General features: G+C 41.4%; 1 long non-coding RNA gene across 1 annotated transcript in view; it reads right to left on the bottom strand.

The window, feature by feature from the left end:
* Nucleotides 1–2,990: 2,990 nt before the first annotated feature.
* Nucleotides 2,991–21,532, bottom strand: part of LOC102432781 — a 76,050-nt gene continuing 57,508 nt past the window's right edge. The window contains exon 3 of the long non-coding RNA XR_330527.2: nucleotides 2,991–3,647. This is a non-coding gene — a long non-coding RNA (uncharacterized LOC102432781). The remainder of the gene's footprint in view (nucleotides 3,648–21,532) is intronic.

The following is a 21,532-nucleotide window of genomic DNA, read 5'->3' as shown; positions in this document are numbered from 1 at the left end:
CTCCTGCTGGGACTCTGACAGAACCCCTAGCTGTGAATAATGATTTTAATAACTCTCTCAATTCCATTCTGTCCTGCTACTCAAATGTGGCCAGGGGCCCGTGGCATGCCACCACCTGGCAGCCTGTACGAATGCAGAATCCCAGGCCCCACCTCAGACCAACAATTGGAGATTCGTGCTCTAAAAGGACCCCTTGGTAATGCCTTGCACATGTTGAAGTCTGCGAAGCACAGCATCAGAGTATTCTGAGCTTTAACGAAGCTCTTTTGGGTGCAAAAAACCCAAGGACTCCCTCAGACTAGCTCAGGCAATGCATCTTACACTCAGGCAGTGAAGGAAACCAACTTGCACAGAAATCTAAGAACAGGACCCAAGGGGAGGGAAGCCCCATGGAGACCCCCATGGTGACAGGATCTAAAGCAGTGGTTCTCCACCTTCCTAATGCCGTGGCCCTTTAATACAGTTCCTCATGTTGTGGTGACCCCCAACCATAGAATTATTTTCATTGCTACTTCATAACTGTAATTTTGCTACTGTTATGAATCGTAATGTAAATATCTGATATGCAGGATGTATTTTCATTGTTACAAATTGAACATAATTAAAGCATAGTGATTAATCACAAAAACAATATGTAATTATATATGTGTTTTCCGATGGTCTTAGGCGACCCCTGTGAAAGGGTCATTCGACCCCCAAAGGGGTCTCGACCCACAGGTTGAGAACCGCTGGCCTAGAGGGTCGGGGAGGACCTGAGACCTCAATAGGGGGCCTCTGCAGGTCCTCGGGGCTCTGCCCTGTGCTCATTACTCTGCATACACGTTACTAATTGGATCCTCACCATTTGCTGTTATCGTTTGGCCAGTTTTTGTTCACTTACAGCTTCGCCTAACTCTGACTCTGAACTCACTTTTTGCTTATCATGTGCTCCCTGTTCTGTCTCAGAGCCTATTTTGCTGACTACCTAAATTTCAGTTTGAGAGTAAGAATGAATTTGCCCAATTTGTCCATGTTTGGGCAGAGCTTTCTGCACCAGCCTCTCTCAAAGGTTAATGGGCAGCCTGTAGGCTGGCTGCCGATTCCTGACTCAGCAGGCGCTGGGTAATATGGTATAAACATATCTGCCTGCCTGCTGTCTGCTCAGCACTATGGTCACATGTCCAGTTACAATAGTCCTCAAAGACATGAAACAGGGGTTTCAAACCTTGGCTGGAGGCTCTCCCCCTTTACCTCCACGGCCACCCTTTCCCCTTCTCCCTCCCTCCTCTCTCCTCCCCACCCCCACCCCTCACAACCTTCTCAGCACATTGCATCCTCTGGCAGACCCCGACAGTTGTGGAGATGAGTTTTCATGTTCAGGGTGCTCCAAACGTTGTGTAACAAAATTAATTACATTTAATTAAATGTATCCACTTTTTACAGCCCCAAACAAATCGAAAATGCCATGTTAAGCTTATGAGATGGCAGTCCTCCAAAGGGCCCTGTGGCTGGGTGTATCCACTCTGAGACGAGGCAATTTTGGAGATCATCTTACCCGAGTGAATCTGAGGAATGGCCTCCCGGCCTCGGGGAAGCCATCAGGCAAGAACTCACCCCTTGTCCTGGGTCCCAGGAATAGCACCTACCCTGTCCTCCCTCCTTCCCGCATCCCAGCAACAGCTTTCTCACTCAGACAACCATCTTCCTCTTTCTGGCTCTTCATTATACAATAATGAATTTATGAATTTGCTTTTCTCTTTCCTCCACTCTGTTAGCAGGAGAGGGAACTGTTTGTATTCTTACAAGTACACAGCCTGGAATGTCGCTGATGAATTTATTAACGTTTATGGAATGAATGAATGAATGAATGAATGCTTTTGTTTCTCTCCCCTTCTGCACTAATCAGGCTCCTCTGTGCTGACTCCCCGAGTCTCAGTGGATTCTTGCTCCACAGGTTTGGGAGGGGCCCGTGGGAGCTGCACGGCTGTTGCAGTGTTTCCCCTGTGCCCACACGGAAGCAGTGTCCTCTCTTTGGTCCATGCTGGTCCCAAGATGGAAGGCAAAAGCGGGAGAGAGCTGAAGGAAATGTCAGTGCACCTTAAAGCCTCTGCTGAACTGGCACACATCCCAAGGCCTAAAGTCAGTCACACAGTCAGTCCAGTACCAGCAGCCTGGGAAAGATATGCTTCCCGAAGGGAGGGAGGGGTTGGAGTGAATATTTGCTAAACAACAGTATAATCTACCATGTGTTGTTAGGAGCTTTCTATTCTGGTGTTTTCAAAATCAGCAAACTAAAATCCCCTACAATGTATATCGTAGTCAAGATCCATTCAGTTTTAGGGACAGAATATAACTGGAAGTAGTTTATGCAAAAAAGAAATTTACACCCCAGCCCTGGGGGCTGCATGTGAATCCCCCCCCACCCCCCGCCCAGGCCCTGAGGCAGCCAGTGGACAATGGGGTCAGGACTGCCAGGCCCAAGGGCTGTGCATCATATACAAGCGACAGAGCCAAGCTCACCTTTCCTTTTGCAAGCAAAACAAAGGAAAAATGTGAAAACGGAAATTAAAAGTTTTTAATTAAAAAGAAAAAGTACGGAGCCCTGGCATACAGGGAAGGATAAGGAGTAGATGAGTGGAGCCCAGGGGCTCAGAGGACGCTGTCAGCATCTCTCCCATCCTTCACCTGCTCACCTCCGTGTGGGGTCTTCTTCTCCCGGCCTCTCCCAGGCGGCTGCATTTGCTGGAGGAAATGGCTGAGGAGGCACTTGCAGAAGGCCTGCAAGCTACTACACGCCAAGAGATGAGGTTTTAGATCATGTTTTAGATTCAGGACATCTATAGATTTTATAAATGAGAGCTAGCAAATCTGCCAAGTGAAAGTTAAATGACATCATTGAGGAGGTTAATTTAAGAATATGGAAAATTCAGTTTCAGGAATAGGCCAAGCATTTTAATCTTAAGAACCTTCCCTTGAGAAATGCATATTAGTGGACACAATGGAAACAATAATTTTTTAGGAAATATGTTTATTATTAATCATCTTAATTCAAAAATACTCAGTCTTTCTTAGGGCTGGTCCATTGTATTCTGTCTTTTGAAGATATTAAATAATCAAAACTGCGAGCAATTTTATTTAACAGCACAGACACTTTTGTAAGATAAGAAGAAAAGAAATTCCTAACAATGAGACAGGGTCTCCAGAACTTGCTATTAAAACAAAGAAAGCATTTCCAGTGACAAGATGTCACAGGTTAAAGCCCAAGACAACAATCTACCAGGGCACATGCTGGAAAGGGGATCAAGACGTTTAGGATCCACCCTCACTCGGAGTTTGCTGTGAAAGGGGCTTAGGGACTTTCACTTCTGCCTGGAATGCATCCTTTGGGCCTGGGACTCACGTTATCTGACTTCCCCAAAGCCGACAGCTTTTCAACTTCTTGTCCACATAACCATGACCAGAGGTCTTGAGAAGATGAAGCAGGAAGCATTTAGCTTTGACTTTTGAGCAGATGTAACACCAGTTCTTCATCCTCTGCCAAAGACAGGCCCGTATCCAACGGCTCTAAGACTTCCCACTTGGCCTTCTTTCTGTTACGACTTGTGAGTCCCGTGTTCTCCACTTCACTGTTGCTCCTTTTCCTCATCCCCTGCTTCTTCTTGGTATCACTGGTGAGGAAAAGCTAATGATTTACTTTGTAAGTACATAATTAAACTCATTGTTATGAAATCAAACACTTAAAACGTGACAAAATTACCAATAACAGATAGCTGGTAAGGTGATACTATTATTCAAAAGGGAAAGACACTGTAACAATGTCAGGATATCTGTGTCATAAGTTAAGTACCAACCCAGCAGTGGGCGGGAGGGAGGGCCCATCAGGCACCAGGCACCCGCAGGGGGTTTCCATACACTGTCTCATCCAATCCTTACAATAACTCTAGAAAACTAGATGCATCATCCACAATTTGAGGACGCTGAGAGGTCTACAGTCTGGCTCCAATCTGTGCTTGTGCTGCCTCATCCATCTCCCTCTATTAAAGTTGGGCCATCCTTTAGGAGCAGTCTGTGGGCTAAGAGATATCAGGATACCAGGTGCTAATTCTAGTATCTGTTGCATTAAGTTGTGATATACAGACCATGACCAAAACAGAACCTGAAATGTTAAATTACAAATTAAGATAGCAAATAAATTTTCCCCATTTAAAATCTGCATCTAAGGCCCACACAAAGTCTTAAGGAAGCATAAACATTACTGCTGTATTCTGCACACACCTGAGGCATAGACTATAAAAATAAAGCTAATTTCTGAAGATAGAGTCAATCACATGATACAATAAAAATTAAGAAAGCAAAACATCCTCAAAGGATTTTAAGATACCATCATCATGTTCCAAGATGACCCAATTACTAGATACAAAATTAACAAAATAAAAACCCAGCAATGGCAGTAGGAACCATTTATTCAAGGGTCTGGCTCTGTACTACATTTTTTACATAGATCAAATTTATCTTCATGAAAACCCTTGGTGTGGAGTCCTTAGACTCATTCCACAATGAGCTTAGAGAGGTTAAATGATTGGAACCACATTATACCCGTGGGATTCACACCCAGATCTGAATGACTCTAAATTCAGCCCAAAGCAATTTGAATTGGTCAACATCTTTAGTCAGCATCTGGAGAACAGTAATAGAAAGGATTAGCTGTGGAAAGAACATTGGTTTTGACATGAACACAGTCAGACCTTGGCCAATCAACTCACATTTCTAAGCCTCAGTTTCCTTATCTGAAAGATGGGGATTATATAGTTTATTTAGCAGAACTGCTATAGGAGTTAAATACAATAATATAACTGTAAGAACATACTAGTGATCAATACATGAAAGCTAAAAATTACCCATGACACATCTGTCCTGAGCTAAGAAGCTTTACCTTTCCCCATACTTGTATGGGTCCCGGGACTATAAACTAACCCCTTTCAAATAAATTCTTACATTGCTATTATATACTATAGAGGGGGAAAACACATCACAGAAATTACATTATCGTCCAAGCATATGATGTATTCCAAAAGAGAACAAACTGCTCAAGTTTCAATGGAGCCTATTACTCCATAAGATAGCCTGGATATCAAAGTGAATGTGCCTAGTAAGCATATCCAGCTATGACCAGCTTAAAGCAAAACTAATTTCCCCATTTACCTCCCAGAAATGCCCAATGCTGACTCAGCAGCCGTACTCTCTCACCACTGGAGGAAAGAGAAACCAGACAACACTGAGGTTACCCACAAATAACTGCATTTAAAATAGCACCTGGAAAGGTGAAAATGAAAGTGTCCCCTGTGATGGGGATTCAGTTAGCAGAGTAATTCTTAGCAGAAAGGGGCCTTCATAAAAAGTTCTGTGCTGATTCTACTGGGCCATGATTTATTTCTTATGATACTCCTGGTTTCAACATTTTAATTTTTTCAGGTACTTGTAGTTAACCTAGTTACCCAGGACAAGAATGTAGCCTGTTATATGAGAAATAGAAAAAGGAGGGACGCCTGGAGTTAACACGCGAGGGTCAGCCTTCCTCCTGGCCCCTCTTCTGGGCACTCCTCATGCGTGGCTCTTACTCATGAGGTCAGAGACACTTCTTGTGTGTTCCCACCTGTGCCCCTCTGTGAGCAGGGCACTTCCTCTCTCCCTCTGGGTACTCCCTGATTCAAGACTCATCTTCAATGAAAGGTACCCAAGCTCCCTATTAAAAGTGATTTCTTTCCTCTGAATTCCTACAGCTCTAATTATTTATTAGCCATTTGCACCTAGACTTGCTACTTCCTAATACTAAAGTGACTTTTTCCCCACTGGAAAGCATCTTAATTCTCAATCAGAATATAAACTCCTGGGTGAGAATGTATATTACTACAACCGCCTTTCAAAAGTCATTCACGTATGCATGTCCAGCAATTTCTCTTCTGGGAATTTATCCCCAGGAAATAATTAAGGATATGTATAAAGATTTAGTTACTGGATATTCAAGGCAAAGCTATTTGTAATTTCAGAAGTTGGAAACCCAAACATCCAATCATAAGGGACTGATCTGTTAAATATGTTATAAAATTTCAAATGAAATATGATGCAGCTATTAAAAACAATGTTGCAGGAGTTTCTTTATCGACACTGAAAACAGTAATAAAACCAATATAGAAAGAGTCTTTGTTTAAATAAGGCAGAATGTATATTTGCATAGAAAATGATTTGGGAGATTTTTTATGTTATTTCTGCTGGTATGTGCATCTTTTGTTTTTGTTTTTCTGTATTAAGCTTGTATGGCTCTTTGCAATAAAAAAAAAAGAAACTTAAATTTGAAGGAAAAAGTAGTTCTGGGCAGCTAGGTATATGTCAATTATTCTCCATAATTTCACAAAGCTCAGAAGCATAGAGAGTAAGTGTTCCACTTAAGTGTCAACCTGGGTCCCGGGACCCATACAGGTATGGGGAAAGGTAAGGCTTCTTAGCTCAGGACAGATGTGTCATGGGTAATTTTCAGTATCACAAAACTCCTGCAACTATGTGCCACAGACTAAATTCTGGTATTTCTTTTCTTTTGGCTAGAATTATATGAACTGAGCTTTGTACATACTTGACACTTCAGAAGCTTGAGTGGAATGAAAATCATCTCTTTATTAATAAAACAAATGTGAAAGATAAGTCTTTCAAAACATAGGAACCATTAGTGTTGAAAGCAGACATTCTCGGTGATGATGAAAAGGTTAGAAGTCAGTTTTCTAGATTTGATAACGGTGTTCCACAAACCACATGAAGCAATTTGTAGAAGTTTTGGCTAGTTTTACATTTCAGTTTTACACTGGCTTCTAAAGAAGTTGTTCAATACCTACTATCCACCAAGAAAAAGTTAAAAAGCAGTCTTCTTAAATGTTGGCCACTAACTCCCTGACATGCTGAAAGGAGGATTCTTTGTAAAAATCAGCCTGGCTCTTGTAATTCTTCATAACCATTTCAGTGACTGCTTATAGTATTATTTATTACTAGAGGCCTGGTGCACGAATTCATGCATGGGTGGGGTCCCTCAGCCTGGCCGGCGATTGGGGCCGATAGGGACCAGCTGGCTGTGGGGAGGGACCACGGGAGTTGGCTATGGGAGCACACTGACCACCAGGGGCAGCTCCTGTGTTGAGCATCTGCCCCCTGGTGGTCAGTGCATCGTCATAGCGACCAGTCAACCAGTTGTTTGGTCGACCAGTCGTAATGGTCGCTTAGGCTTTTATATATATAGATAATTTTTAAGGACTCTCATGATCTGGCTTAGGCCTGCCTCTATAACCTATTATGTTCTTTTGGACTACTTGTTATTCCCTAAACATGCTCTAGTCAGGGGTCCTCAAACTACGGCCCGCGGGCCACATGCAAATACAAATATTGTATTTGTTCCCGTTTTGTTTTTTTACTTCAAAATAAGATATGTGCAGTGTGCATAGGAATTTGTTCAGTTTTTTTTTTTAAACTATAGTCCGGCCCTCCAACGGTCTGAGGGACAGTGAACTGGCCCCCTGTTTAAAAAGTTTGAGGACCCCTGCTCTAGGTTCTCACCTTTTGTCTCCATTTGGACTCCCTCTTTCTATTTTATAACTATCTAAATCCTCCTTATCCTTCAAAACCCAGTTCAAATGTCACCTCATCCTCAATGACTCCATCCTACATGATTGCACCACTTTATGCACTGTCTGTGCTCTCCCATGGCACTCACTCTGAGTGATATTACAGAATAGACCTCTTCCCTGTGCCTACTAAATTCTTAGCTTTTTGAAGTCTGGGGCTGTTTGTTACCTTCATCTATAAAGATAACCTGAATAAAAGTCATTCAATAAATGTCCACACATGTGAATGGCAGAAACCATGTCCTGTTGGGGTTGTTCTAAGCCGTGAGAACTACTGCCACTGCAATGAAGGAGGCTATGTTTCAACAGACGTTTCTAATTCAATTTCTAAAACAGCCGTGGAGGAACACATTGCCATGGTAGCACCCCAGAGCACTCAGTTCAGCGTGTGAGGGCGCTGGCTCCTCTCTCCTCACCAATCCTGCTGTTAATAGTACAAGTTCCTGGTGTTCTAAACTTTGGCTTTGCATATATTTTTCAAAATTAAATAAATGGTCATATTATGGCTATATTCAGTACTCATTTTTCCAAACAAATGACTTCTACTGAGTTAACACCCAGCCAGGGGAGAGTCAAAATGATATCATTACTGCAGCTTCCCTAAGAGACGTAATGGAAAGTCATCTAAATTTTAAGTACCTAAATGTTGACTACTACCTCCTTGGTTGTACCTTCTTATCTTCCTCTTCCTCTGTCCATTGCTTAAATGTCCATATTTCTAGGCTGCATCCTTGCTTCTCTACTATTCTCATTTTACATATTCATTCTGAGTATTCTCATGCAGTTCAGTATTTCAAGCAGTTCCCATAATGCCAATGACTTTAAAAACAGGCATCTTTAGCCTAGAGCCTTTTCCTCATCACCAGGTCAGCGTATTCAACCAGTTCCTAGGTTTATATAATTTGCAAAATCTCAGCAACAATAGTCTTTGGTGCTTTTATTAAAATTAAGTCTATTGCCCTGGCCAATGTGGTTATGTTGGTTGGAGTGTTGTCCCATGCACGGGAAGGTCACAGGTTTAATTCCCGGTCAGGGTACACCCCAGATTGCGGGTTCAGTCCCTGGTTGGGGTGCATGTGAGAGGCAGCCAACAAATGGATGTTTCTCACACTGATGTTTCTCTCTCTCCCCTCCCTTCCTCCCTCTAAAATTAATTAAAATAATTAAGTCTATTATTATTAGTCTTATCTCTGACAAGAAACCATAGCTTTGAGAGGTTGCAAATGTTAACAAAATATTGGTAATAGGAAAGGCTGGGGTGGGAAGGGAGAGAGGCAAAAATTTCATTCAATTTTTATTGTAAAAACTAAAATTGCTAAAAAGTCTATCAATAAAAAGATTTACATAGTTCAAGAGTTGATATACCATCAACAAATTATAACTAAAATTATTAAGCATAAAATACATTAGTGTTTTCTCCTCTTATCCCCAAAGAATGATATGTCACTTTAGTTCAGAACCTGTATATGTTTCCAGCCTTCACCTGGAATACTCAGACCATCTCAGCTCCACTCCCTGTTCTCAGAAACGTCGGGATGGCATTTGCCTTTCTAATGAGTTGCCCCCCGTGGACTAGAACAGCAGCTGTTTCTTACCCTCATCACCTTCCATGAAGCCAACTAGCATCACCATTGGATAGACACATGGTTGAAGGATGATGGGATGAAAAGAAGCTGAGAAATCACCTCTGGCATGAATATACATAATTGTACAGTCATGATTATGCTGTTAGGGTAAATACTTAAATTTTAATAAGTGTCAAAGGAATTAATGGTTAGTATGTTAGCATGTATCATTCCTTCTTTACCTAAAAAGAAGGCTTTCAATAATTCTTCAGGTGTCACCCCAAAAAGGCTTTTACTAAACACCTCATATAAAGTGAGTTCTCTCAACCCCTCTCATTATCCTACACTTACCATTTTCATGGCCCTTATCACCATCTCTTTTCTACTTTTTGTTTATTTATTTATGGTCTCCCTCACCAGAGTGTAAGCTTTAAGAGGGCTGGGAGCTAGTCTCTCTTCTTTATTACTCTACTAGAGGCCCAGTGCATGAAATTTGATGTCCCTCAGCCTGGCCTGCACCCTCTCCAATCCAGGACCCCTCGGGGGATGTCTGACTGCCTCTCGTAATCCGGGACTGCTGGCTCCTAACCGCTCGCCTGCCTGCCTGCCTGATCACCCCTAACCCCTCAGCCTGCCTGCCTGCCTAATTGCCCCTAACCACCTCTGCCTGCCTGCCTGATCACCCCTAACTGCCTCTGCCTCGCCCCGCACCCAGAACCCGGGCTTCCCTTCCTCTGGCTGGCCACAGGAACCTAGGACCCAGGTCGGCTTTGCCCAGGCTGGCCGCAGCTGCAGGGGACCATGGGCAGGCAGCTTCGCCTGGGCTGCAGCCACCCGGGACTGCAGACGGGTGGCTTGTCCCTCTCCCAGGCCGCAGCCTGGCTGGTTCCCATTCCTCTCTCGTGAGCTCATTTGTGCCTGGCTGGTCCCCAATCCTCTCTCCCCAGTGTTGAGTGTCTGAGCCTTTATGGCGTGACGGCGTGAGGGCATGATGACAATTTGCATATTGGCTCTTTATTATATAGGATGCCAGGAACACAGTACAGCTTTCCATTTACTGAATGCCTCAATAATTTCAATTTGGTGATATAGACTCTACCCATATGTTGGATGCAATATATTATATTACATTATTTTTTACTGTATCATTCATCATTTCAACCTAATCTGGAAGATATTTTTGCAGACTGTTTTGAATAGAGGGCCTGCCATGTTACATGCAGCTCAACGAATGATTTTGATGAGGAAGAAAATGGAAAGTAGATTTCTGAGAGGACATTAAATTATATTTTTGTAAATGTATATACTTATTTAAAAACTTCTAACACTGTTTTACTTTTATGTATATTTTCTGTACTGCACAGTACAGAACTGGATAAAAATTCATGACCCTTTTCATAGATAAGTGAAGGGGAGTGTCTATGCTGCCTGTACACCCACACCATCATTTTGGGAACAATTTCAAGATGTTTGAGATGTCCCTAAAGCTCATCCACAGACTCCAGGTAAAGAATCCCTGCTCTGCAGCAGTACAGAAAATATACATAATTTCACATTGAATACTTTTGTGAACCAAATAGATTTGGCACAATGTTTTGGTCCCCAATCTATTTGGTTCACAATATTCAATATTCAATAGTCATCCCAAGGCTCAGACACTCAACACTGGGGAGAGAGGAAGGGGGACCAGCCAGGCACAAATGAGCTCGTGAGAGAGGAATGGGAACCAGCCAGGCTGCGGCCTGGGAGAGGGACAAGCCACCCGTCTGCAGTCCCGGGTGGCTGCAGCCCAGGCGAAGCTGCCTGCCCATGGTCCCCTGCAGCTGCGGCCAGCCTGGGCAAAGCCGACCTGGGTCCTAGGTTCCTGTGGCCAGCCAGAGGAAGGGAAGCCCGGGTCCTGGGTGCGGGGCGAGGCAGAGGCGGTTAGGGGTGATCAGGCCAGCAGGGGAGCAGTTAGGGGCAATCAGGCCGGTAGGGGAGCAGTTAGGGGTGATCAGGCAGGCAGGCAGAGGTGGTTAGGGGCAATTAGGCAGGCAGGCAGGCTGAGGGGTTAGGGGTGATCAGGCAGGCAGGCAGGCGAGCATCATATTAGCATCATACTCTGCATTCTTTATACCTTATTAGATCTTCATGATAACCTTGCAACATAAGAATTATCTTCATTTGACTGGTGATTAAAACTGGGGGTCAAGAGGTTAAATAACTTGTCATTAACCAGTTAACTGCCACATGTCCAAAATGGAAACCATACCCACATGCAATGATATTTTGAATTTACTTGTGTCTACAGATGCTTATGGCATACAAAGGGTTAAGTAACTTGTAAAAGAAAATAAGATTCTTTTCTTAGAAAACATTCAGGTCTTAAGTTTCTTAAGCTTCAGGTCTGTTTATCTGACCCCAAAAGCCACAGTTTTCCCACAGGGTCAAGTAGCCTGTCTTTGTTCTAACACAGACTTAATTTTCCAAACTCCTACATCTCCCCATATTGCAAAGTTTATGATAACATACCATAATTTATTTCCAAATTACATGCAGTGGTGAATGTGGGCAAGGCATTCAGTCTGTTGGTTCATAGAAGCTCATGCAATGCCTATCTTACACTATAGCAACTATTTTTGTAATACAGATGCTCCTGAGATCATTCTGCCAGGAACAGATATGGTTTACATTCCTATGTATTGATACAGAAAGGCAAAGGAGGTAGACTGATTCACTGATACCATAATTTTCTAGATAGAGGAAACTACTACGTCTTATTCCCCTTGATTTTTTAAAATTCTCTCTCCTTAGGAAGCCTTAGCCAAGGCTTACAGACATGGAAAGGGAGGAGACAAATGATACACTGCACCAAGAAGAACGTCATTCGTACCTGCTATGAACAGGAATGGGCTTATTGATAAAGAGCATACTTTAAATAAACAATGTGTAAATTAACGCCAATAAAAAGGGGCCAGAGCATCTGTAACACATTCCCTGGGCTACAATGCTGCACTGAGGACCACTCCTTCAAGCCTTGAGAATGTTCCAAGTGCTATCTAAATGATTGTGGTCAAGGCACCACAGAAGAAAAAGATCTGCTGGGAAAACCTATCGACTTCTTCCCTGGTATATGCAGAGCTTTACAGAAACACAGCGCAGTAGAGTGAGCACCAAACTTCCAAGGACACCGGGGTAGCAGTTCCAATAATGAAGTTATAAAAAGGCAACCGAAATCACTGGAGACTGTAAGCCTGACACTGGAAAGGAGGCTGTGCAGCCAGGTGTCATGATGCCTCCTGTTACAGCTCCCAACCTCTGCAGCGGCTGCATTTAGTGGGGTGTGTTTGTGTGTTACTGCAGAAAAATGGGAGAGTAACATCACTTTACAAGCCTATTCAGAAATCCAGGCCCTGGCCGGGTAGCTCAGTTGGTTAGAGCATTGTCCTGATATACCAAGGTTGTAAGTTTGATCCTGGGTCAGGGCACATACAAGAATCAACCAATGAATGCATCAATAAGTGGAACAACAAATGAATCAATCAATCAATCTCTCTCTCTCTCTCCCTCTCTCTCTCTCTCTCTAACATTTTAAAAAATCTGACAAAAGCCAGGACAAGGAAGCTGCTAAGAAAGCACAGTGCCTTTACTGTAGTGTCTGCACAGCTTTTCAAACTCTTGCTTTTCTCTCTTTTGGAACACAAAGAAAGTAAATCAGGGAAATTGTGGAATGTTCTAGCTGCACACTAGCGGAGGACAGAGGTGGAGAACAGTGGATATTCAGCCACACAGAAAACTTTGGGTGTCCTTTTCCAACATGCTGCCAAATTGTGTGTGGAAAGCTACCAAGAGCACAGTACCTGAATGTCTAGTTTGTGTCTTTTTTTTATAAAACTCCCCCTCTTACATTCATATCAGTAAGTGTAGCTTAGACATTTTCCTAAAGAACTTTAAGCTAATAATAAATGATCTTGAGACCACTAAAAAATTCTCAGAAATCTTTATACATGTCTTTTAAGTATTGGCACTGTGGTATTCCAATATGTTATGCCAGACACTTTCCCCCTCATCATAAATTTTAATTTCCAAGGCTGTGGCAACAGTCTTAATGAAGATTAATTACTGCAGTACATTCCATAAAATCTGCCCAGCTTCATTCTGATGGTGAAGGCATACAGAAATGGAACTGAAAATGTATCATGTCCTTTAACGTCTTTTCTAACACTCGGTACTTAAAAACAATTTAGTCAAAGAAAAGATTTATTGGCTCAGAGTTCATTACAAACGTAACCGCAAGAGCAGAAGACGTCCTCTTAGATCAGAATTCTAATAATCAGAAAACGCTGGGGGTGGTGAGGATATAGAAGGCAGAGGACTGCAATCAGACTACTGATCCATGGACGTTTCCTTCTAAAACGTAATACATGTGTTACAAATGCCCGCGTCATTTGGGATTGGCACAACGTTTTGGTCCCCAATCTATTTGGTTCACAAACACACTTGAGAACTGGATAAAAATTCATGACCCTTTTCATAGATAAGTGAAGGGGAGTGTCTATGCTGCCTGTACACCCACACCATCATTTTGGGAACAATTTCAAGATGTTTGAGATGTCCCTAAAGCTCATCCACAGACTCCAGATAAAGAATCCCTGCTCTGCAGCAGTACAGAAAATATACATAATTATTTCTCTTCTCCCAGATTTATAAAAACAAAACTCGTAAACACCAACAAGTTGGGTTGCATTACGTATTTTTCTTGTTACTAATCTGTGTGTAAACCATTTTGTGCTCCCCAGGAGCACATTGGCTTTTCTCCTCAACTATTTTCACTGATTAGTTTTCAATATTCAAGATCATCACCTACCCTAGCATGTCCCGTGTTCCAGCTATCTGAAAAAATTAAGTTTAGCACTATAGCCTTATTCTTTATTAGTCCTTCCAATGATTTCATCAAGAGAAATTACCCAATTTTCAACAAAAGTTATCCTTTAAAAAATTACTTATAATGGCAGAAACAAAATCAAACAACAGAACCAAAAACCTAAGCCTGGGTACAACCTAAAATCCTAAAGGGGATGGACAGGGAAATGATATGGTCATTGGTCTGAATGCAGCCACATGAAGGGAAGGGAAAGGCAAAGGACGGTCCCCAGAGAGTGTCTTCCTCAAAGGTCTTTCAGTGAAAACAAAGCTGCCTGCACCAGAATTAGGGCGGCAGCCAGGAGAAGCCCGCAGTGGTTCATCACCCTTGCCGGATGGCTCATCCTGGCCTCACACATCCAAGCCATTTGTCCATCTTAGCGATCCTAGCACTTGTGAAACATAACAAACTCATAACTGTCACTGAGTGACAGTCATTCAATGGGTTCCTAAATGACAGAGGAATAGAGAGTGCAGAGCAATAACTGAAGATGCCAAGTAAGATCAAGCTACGAGCTTTCAAAACCCCAATTTCACAAAATACAACTTCCCCTTCCCTACCCTCACCCTGGGAAATAACACCTTCCTTCTTCAACGGGTAGCAACCTTTCCCCTAAAAGCACCAAGCATATAATACTCCACCCCAACAATCTTCCTTAGAAGTTTCTCCATTCATGCTACATGTCACACACGATATTCTTGTTTTATTTTTAGGGCATTAGCATAAGGGAGAAAGACCAAAGGAATACAATTTAAAGAAAGTCAAGTAAATGAATTCCTCCTTTTATCTACAATTCATATTAAGTTCTGATAAAAGCTCTATGAAATTTGATAATTTGTGGAACTCTGTATTTTACCAATAAAGAAAATGATCGAGATTTTCTCTTGGAAGCTGCCAGGCATATTGGGATAAATCTCCTAAAGTTAAAAAGAGTAAAAGGAAAGAATGGCAGGCACACAATAAAGTCAATATAGCATTAAGCTGAGCCGACTTCTTTCAAAGCATCCAAGCCATTCGTCCATCTTAGTGATCTGCCCCCCTCAACTAAATTCACCAACCAACAGGATTCAAGTCAGGGGAAACTATAGTCAGTAAGTATTTTTCTTTTAACAGTACCTAGACTCTAAAAAGAAAAATTCTTTTAAAAATCACCCCCTATATTTGGCACCAATAATTCCACTAAAATTTATATAAAATATTGAATGTAACATAACAGCTCCCAAAATAGTTAAGAAGGAAATGAAAATGCTTTCTAGGAATTTCCTTCCCCAGAAATTAATTTTTGACTCATACTCATTTCTTTTCCAGGAGAAAAGCCTTCCATGTATTACAAAGTTGCTATAAAATCTTGGAAGAATAGTTACTGGGCCAAAATTTACATTAACATTAGGTGAAACCACAGAGATTAAAGTGGTTCATCTCCTTTATGTAAGAGATACCTGTCAAAGATAGGCAAGTTCACCCCAAAACAGAAAAGTATATGGAACAGATTTTAAAAACAAAACCAAACAAAAACCCCAGAATGAAAAAACAGACAAAAATCCTTGACCAGTCTTCTGGCTCAGAGCTGTGTCAGACAGACCAGGCAAAAAGAACAGCTAAATGTATTAAGATGTGAAACATCTACTCTGAACAGGAAAAGGTGTCAATCCATACAGAATGTATCATGGCTAAATGATGCCAATAGTATCAGTACAAATTATAGATGCTATTGATGGGTCTTATGCCACCTACTAAACACCCCACAATGTAACAGTTCTTTATAAAGCAACCTGGTTGCCTTAGCCAAAGACCGTGGTCTGTGAAGAAAAGATTGATGTAAGTCAGTAAGCGTCTAACCATAACCTTTTTCTTTTTCCTTTTTTTGTTAGAAAAAGGTTAAGATTATAAATATTAAAAACTTAATTTGACTGGATAATGAATATCTGGAACATCCAGCTGCTTCTTTTTCATCAAATTCAATACTTTGCAAATTTTCACATCATTAGCAATTCACATGAAGATGGCCATAAACCAAGCATGATGAATGCTCCTAGATATACAAAAATCAATCTCATATTCCATGCTCAGAACCAAACCTCTCAGCTTGCAAGGCACAGCTCAAAGGAACAATTTTATTTAAAAAAGAGTTTAACTGAAATATGGTTAGACACTCTTGCCTCAAATTCTAGAAGGGTAAGTCCTAAACTTCCTTCAGGCTTAGTTTTGATGTCACCTCCCTTTAGAAAGCTCTTCTGGATTCCCATCAAGCCCAGGTTAGGTCCACACTTGCCTGGTCTCCAAGTCCATTCCCTACCTCCCACCCTCCCCACTGCCCCCCTCAGGGCACAAATCACAGCATGGACCCATCACATTGTTTTGTAATTCCGTGCTTAGCTACCTGTCACTCCACTGACCTAAAAACTATGAAAGCAGGAAAGGTATTTTTCTAGCTTAGTGTTTTGTGTTTGTCTTTTTAAATGTTTTTTAAATGTTTTATTGATTTCAGAGAAAGAGGAAGGGAGAGAGAGAGAGAGAGAGAGAGAGAGAGAGAGAGAGAGAGAGAGACAGAAACATGAGTGAGAGAAAAACATCGATAGGCTGCCTTCTGCCCACCCCCTAGTGGGGATCGAGCCCACAACTCTGGCAGATGCCCTGACTGGGAATCAAACAAGTGACCTTTTGGTGCATGCGAGGGACAATGCTCAACCAATTGAGTCAAACTGACCCGGCCCTTGCTTAATGTTTTATCCTCTGTACCTGCACTCACTATGCCTGGCACATGACAGCTATTAAAATTATTTTTTAGTTGAAAGAATGGATGGAGGAAATATTACAACAAGCTAGGGACTAACAGATCAAATGGGTATTTTTAACTCTTAAGTAGAATGTGATTTAAATAACATTGAAGGTTCTTACTCCAGTTCTTGGCAACACATGTAGAAAGTTGTCTAAATATTTTTATTGTGAAAGCAGTATAACTACATTGTATGGAGTATTTGGAAGACAGAGAAATGAAAAATCATTTATGAGCAAAAAGACCATTGCAATATTTGAGGTCATTTTTCCTCAAAAGGTATAAAAGTCTACATCAAAACTCACTGGAGATAAGAATATATAATTCTGTGTAGTTCCTAGCAGACTAGTGAATTCTGTGATGTCATAAAGTCAACTGCAACAAATAGCTAGGTTTCCGACCAAACTTTTCTGTCTCCATTTTAATAACAGTAACAACAAATCCTAACATCCTGCACTAATTCTACCTATGTCATTCCCTGGTTCCGAGAGAGGAGCCAAAGTGAAAGCCACAGAGCAAAGCCCATCCTGGACCAATCTGTAACAAGGATGAAGACAGGAAAAGAAACAAGAGAGCATCAAAACTCTATACTTGTTTTGCAAAACAGCACACACCAAAGCTTAGAGCCTCCGACTGGGTTGGGCATCTGCTGTGGACGAGCCAGCTGACACCCCTCTGCACCCTATTTCACAGTTTTATATCTGATAATAAATAGAGCTATTAATGATGACATTCTTAAAATTCCTTAAAAGGAACTCAAGGTGACATTATTTCATTGTCCCTGGGACCATATTGACAGCAAGAATCTCTCTTTGTCATGCTAACTTATAGGACCTGAATCTTGCACGTCAGAATCCCTTTGGAATCTCAGTGGTAGAGATGACAATTCTGATCACTGTACAGAGGGTGGAGGATGGTTTAAATCGACTGTGGCTGTGCACTGAGTTGAGGAGGAAAGAGGTATAAAATCCTATCAGACCTCCCTGAGGAGAAATTACTGACTCCAGATTCAGCCATTCTCCATTAAGGCTCTCTTTTGCCTATTTCCTACTAAGTGTCTTTCCATGTAGAGAGACAAAGGTGTTACCCATACTGAATATGTATGAATGTCACAAAAGTGAAGGGGGAAAAAAATACACAAAGAAAACTTCCAAAGAAACTAGCTATGCTATTACCTTGGCAATAGCCATTTTCCATTTGGTGTATTTAGTCCCTTAAGAGTACATTCATTTCTGAAAATGCAAAGTTAATACCCAGAGAATAACCTACTGGGGGGTGAAAGAAGATGACCAAAAGGCTAGAACACTCGCTGTTCCTAAAACTACCAAGTGGAGGTTAGAAACAATGCAGCAAATAAAACCTGTGAGCACGCCTGGAGGACCCTCTAATCCAACACCATAAAATCATAGCATCTAGTCATGCATGGAAGGCAAAGAAAAGAGATGGAGCCAAACTGCAACAACCCAGGAAACTGTACTGGTGCTACTGTTATAATTAGCCGTGCTGGCAGCAATTACCACTGTCAAAATTCTAGTGTGTATGGATCTAGTTGTGAATGTGCTTTCTTAACCAAAACAATTTTGGATTTAGTTTATATATGTCATTATTCATTGCTATTGAGGTGATTTTAAGAGAAGAGGCAAAAGGAGAAAAATGGAAATTAGACTACAAATACAAATTTCACATATAACTTACCCTAAAATCCTGCCTTCTAGCCCAGGAATGGCAAACAGGTTTGATCTTGTGTTCCAATCCCAACTGATTAATAGAGGCTGCACTGAGAAGGATTGCTTGGGCCAAGTGGAAAGTAATGGATGAAGGATGGGGAAATTAAACACCAGAAATAGGTACCTGCCATTCTGAGTCTAGTTCAGTGGTTCTCAACTGTGGGTGTTTGCTCCCCAAGAGATATATGCAATGTCTGAAGATATTTCTGGTTGTCCTGACGGGGGAGGTGCTAGTGGTAGAGGCCAGGGATGATGCTAAACAGCTGACAATCATTCCCAAGCACTCTACCCCACCCCCCCACCCCCGCACCCCAAAGAATTATCTAGGCCAGAATGTCAGTAATGTTAATGCTGGGGAACCATGTTCTGTCTAATCTATCTTATCCATGGATCAGGTTTTCAGCCAAATGAAAACCAACTTGTCTTCAGGAAGTTTTCTGGAGCTACCTCTCCTAATGCTAGAGCAATTCCATATGACTTGACTGGAGTATTAGAACTAGGGAATCTGTTTGATCTGGGCAGTTCACACTGTCCCTCACTTGTATTGTGATCACAGACAAATTACTGTTTTATTTGAATAGAATAAGAAGGAGTTTGACTAGACAATCACTGTTAGTAGGCAAAAGACAAACCGCTAAAGAAGCCCTTTAAATGGCTAAAGGAATAATGCCCTTGCTGATATTCTCTTCTACAAAAGAACTTTTCTTCAGCTTAAGGTAAGTTTACCAATTCCTTTTAATTTCCACGAATGCAGAGTTACTACTAGCTGTGCCTGAATTAAAACTATTTTAATTTTCATGTAATGCTTAAATATTTTGTCTAAACTCTTAGCTTTTTAAAAAAGGTTTTTTTCATGTTTATTTATTTTATTTAGAGGGAGGGAGGGAGGGAGAGGGAAGGAGGAATGGGAGAGGAGAGGGGGGAGATAATCAGTTGCCTCTCGCACATGCCCCAGCCAGGGACTGAACCTGCAACCTGGGGACCTGGGTATATGCCCTGACTGGGAATTGAACCTATCACCTTTTGGTGTATGGGATGATGCTCCAAACAACCAAGCCACACCAGGCAGGGCTGAACGCTTATCTTTAAGTCAGAATGCTTTGGCATCTCAAGGTACTTCTATCTCCATGTACATCACCATTATAACATCTGAACTTGGCTTCCTCCAATTCTCCACCCATCTATTCTGTCATCTCCTGTATCATTTAAGCTATTAGGACCAACTGCATAGCTGTTTATTACTATGTATCTTTTTTACTCTATAAATATTTTTTTTATCAATCAATCAATTCAAATATTTCAGGTTCTTCTTTGTGCCTATGACATTAATGTTAGGAATAGGAGTAGAGGCTGGAGGAGCTGGAGGTGTTGGTACAAAAAGACTGAGTTTCTAGCTACAAAGCATTTACAGGCTAATTAAGAGGCTAACGCACATAAAGCTATTAAACAACCAATCACATTAACTAGGTGGTAGCAAGGAAATGTCAATCTGAGAGTAAGAAATGCCAGAGAATGAAATGAAATGTCTGCTATACACAGATTAAGGATGACCCAGAAACTATCATATAAAATGCTAGGAAAATTCCTTATGAATCAGACACAGAAGGGATACTTAAAAGGCTGGTTCTCTGTGTTAGACAGATGTGTGCAAAGTATGGCTGCATGACAAACTGGAAGAACCGATTGATGTTCCCTCCAGAGAGTAAACATACACAGACACATTTGGAAGTTAATGATATAAAGCCATATGTGTAAGTTAGGTTACATCTATCAGAATGGAGATCCCTTAAACCAGTGGTCGGCAAACTGCGGCTCGCGAGCCACATGCGGCTCTTTGGCCCCTTGAGTGTGGCTCTTCCACAAAATACCATGTGCGGAGGCGCATGTACAGTGCGATTGAAACTTCGTGGCCCATGCGCAGAAGTTAGTATTTTGTGGAAGAGCCACACTCAAGGGGCCAAAGAGCCGCAGTTTGCCGACCACTGCCTTAAACCATTCTCACAGAGAGACATTTATGTAAGCATAAAGGAGCAGCAAACTTAACCACAGTGTAGTTCAGGTTTCGACAGGTGCACTAAGGAACTTTCTGAAGCAAAGTATGTATGTTTACTCTTAAAAGTTAATTTCTAAAGATTAGGAATATGCTCTGGAACTAAATTATTTAAGCCCATGTCATACACTTATACATTTTTTGAAATACTAATCAAATTATTTTCATCTATGGTGCCTTCTATGGTAGTAAAGCTAATTCTCACTCCTTTGTCAGCAAATACACTAGAACGCTATTATAGCCACTATCTAAGTGTCCAATAGCAAATGTCTTAAGTTTCTAGCATTACTTGGTAAGACTGCATTTTGGACAACATTTTCACTATTACCGAATAATTTAAATGAGCACAAGATTAAAATGAAGAGTAACTGAAGTTATTTCCGTACAGCATTTTCTTCTCGGGAGATAATCTTTTTAAGACCGTTTCTTAATGTTGTTCTTACTTAAAACCAGATTATAGCTCTCTGTAGCCTATTTCTCCAACTCTACCTGAGCTAGCATTTAGGGGTCCCATCAAGCTTTTTCTTCCCTTCAGACACATTAACTTCATCTATCATTAGAACCTACCTTCTGCCTAAATAGACACATTGGTTTAGAATGCCCATGAGTTCCATGTCCTCAACTTTTAAATCAATAGACTCTCAATGTAATCTAATACATAGTATTCTGAAAACAAAAGCTGAACATGCCACACTATTATTCAACTCATCACATTTCATCTATTTTGGACAGGTAGCAAATAAGTCCACATTACAAATGAACAGGAAAAAAAAGAATAGAGGAAGAAAAAGAAAATACAACTCTTATAACACCCTTACACTTGTTGACAGGGATTAAAGAAACAGGAAGAGAGCCCTTAAAATGACGA

The sequence above is a fragment of the Myotis lucifugus genome, unplaced genomic scaffold, assembly GCF_000147115.1.
Source record: "Myotis lucifugus unplaced genomic scaffold, Myoluc2.0 scaffold_362, whole genome shotgun sequence".
Taxonomy (NCBI): Eukaryota; Metazoa; Chordata; class Mammalia; order Chiroptera; family Vespertilionidae; genus Myotis; species Myotis lucifugus.
The sequence above is the reverse complement of the archived record's forward strand: the minus strand, read 5'-3'. Positions and strand labels throughout refer to the sequence as shown.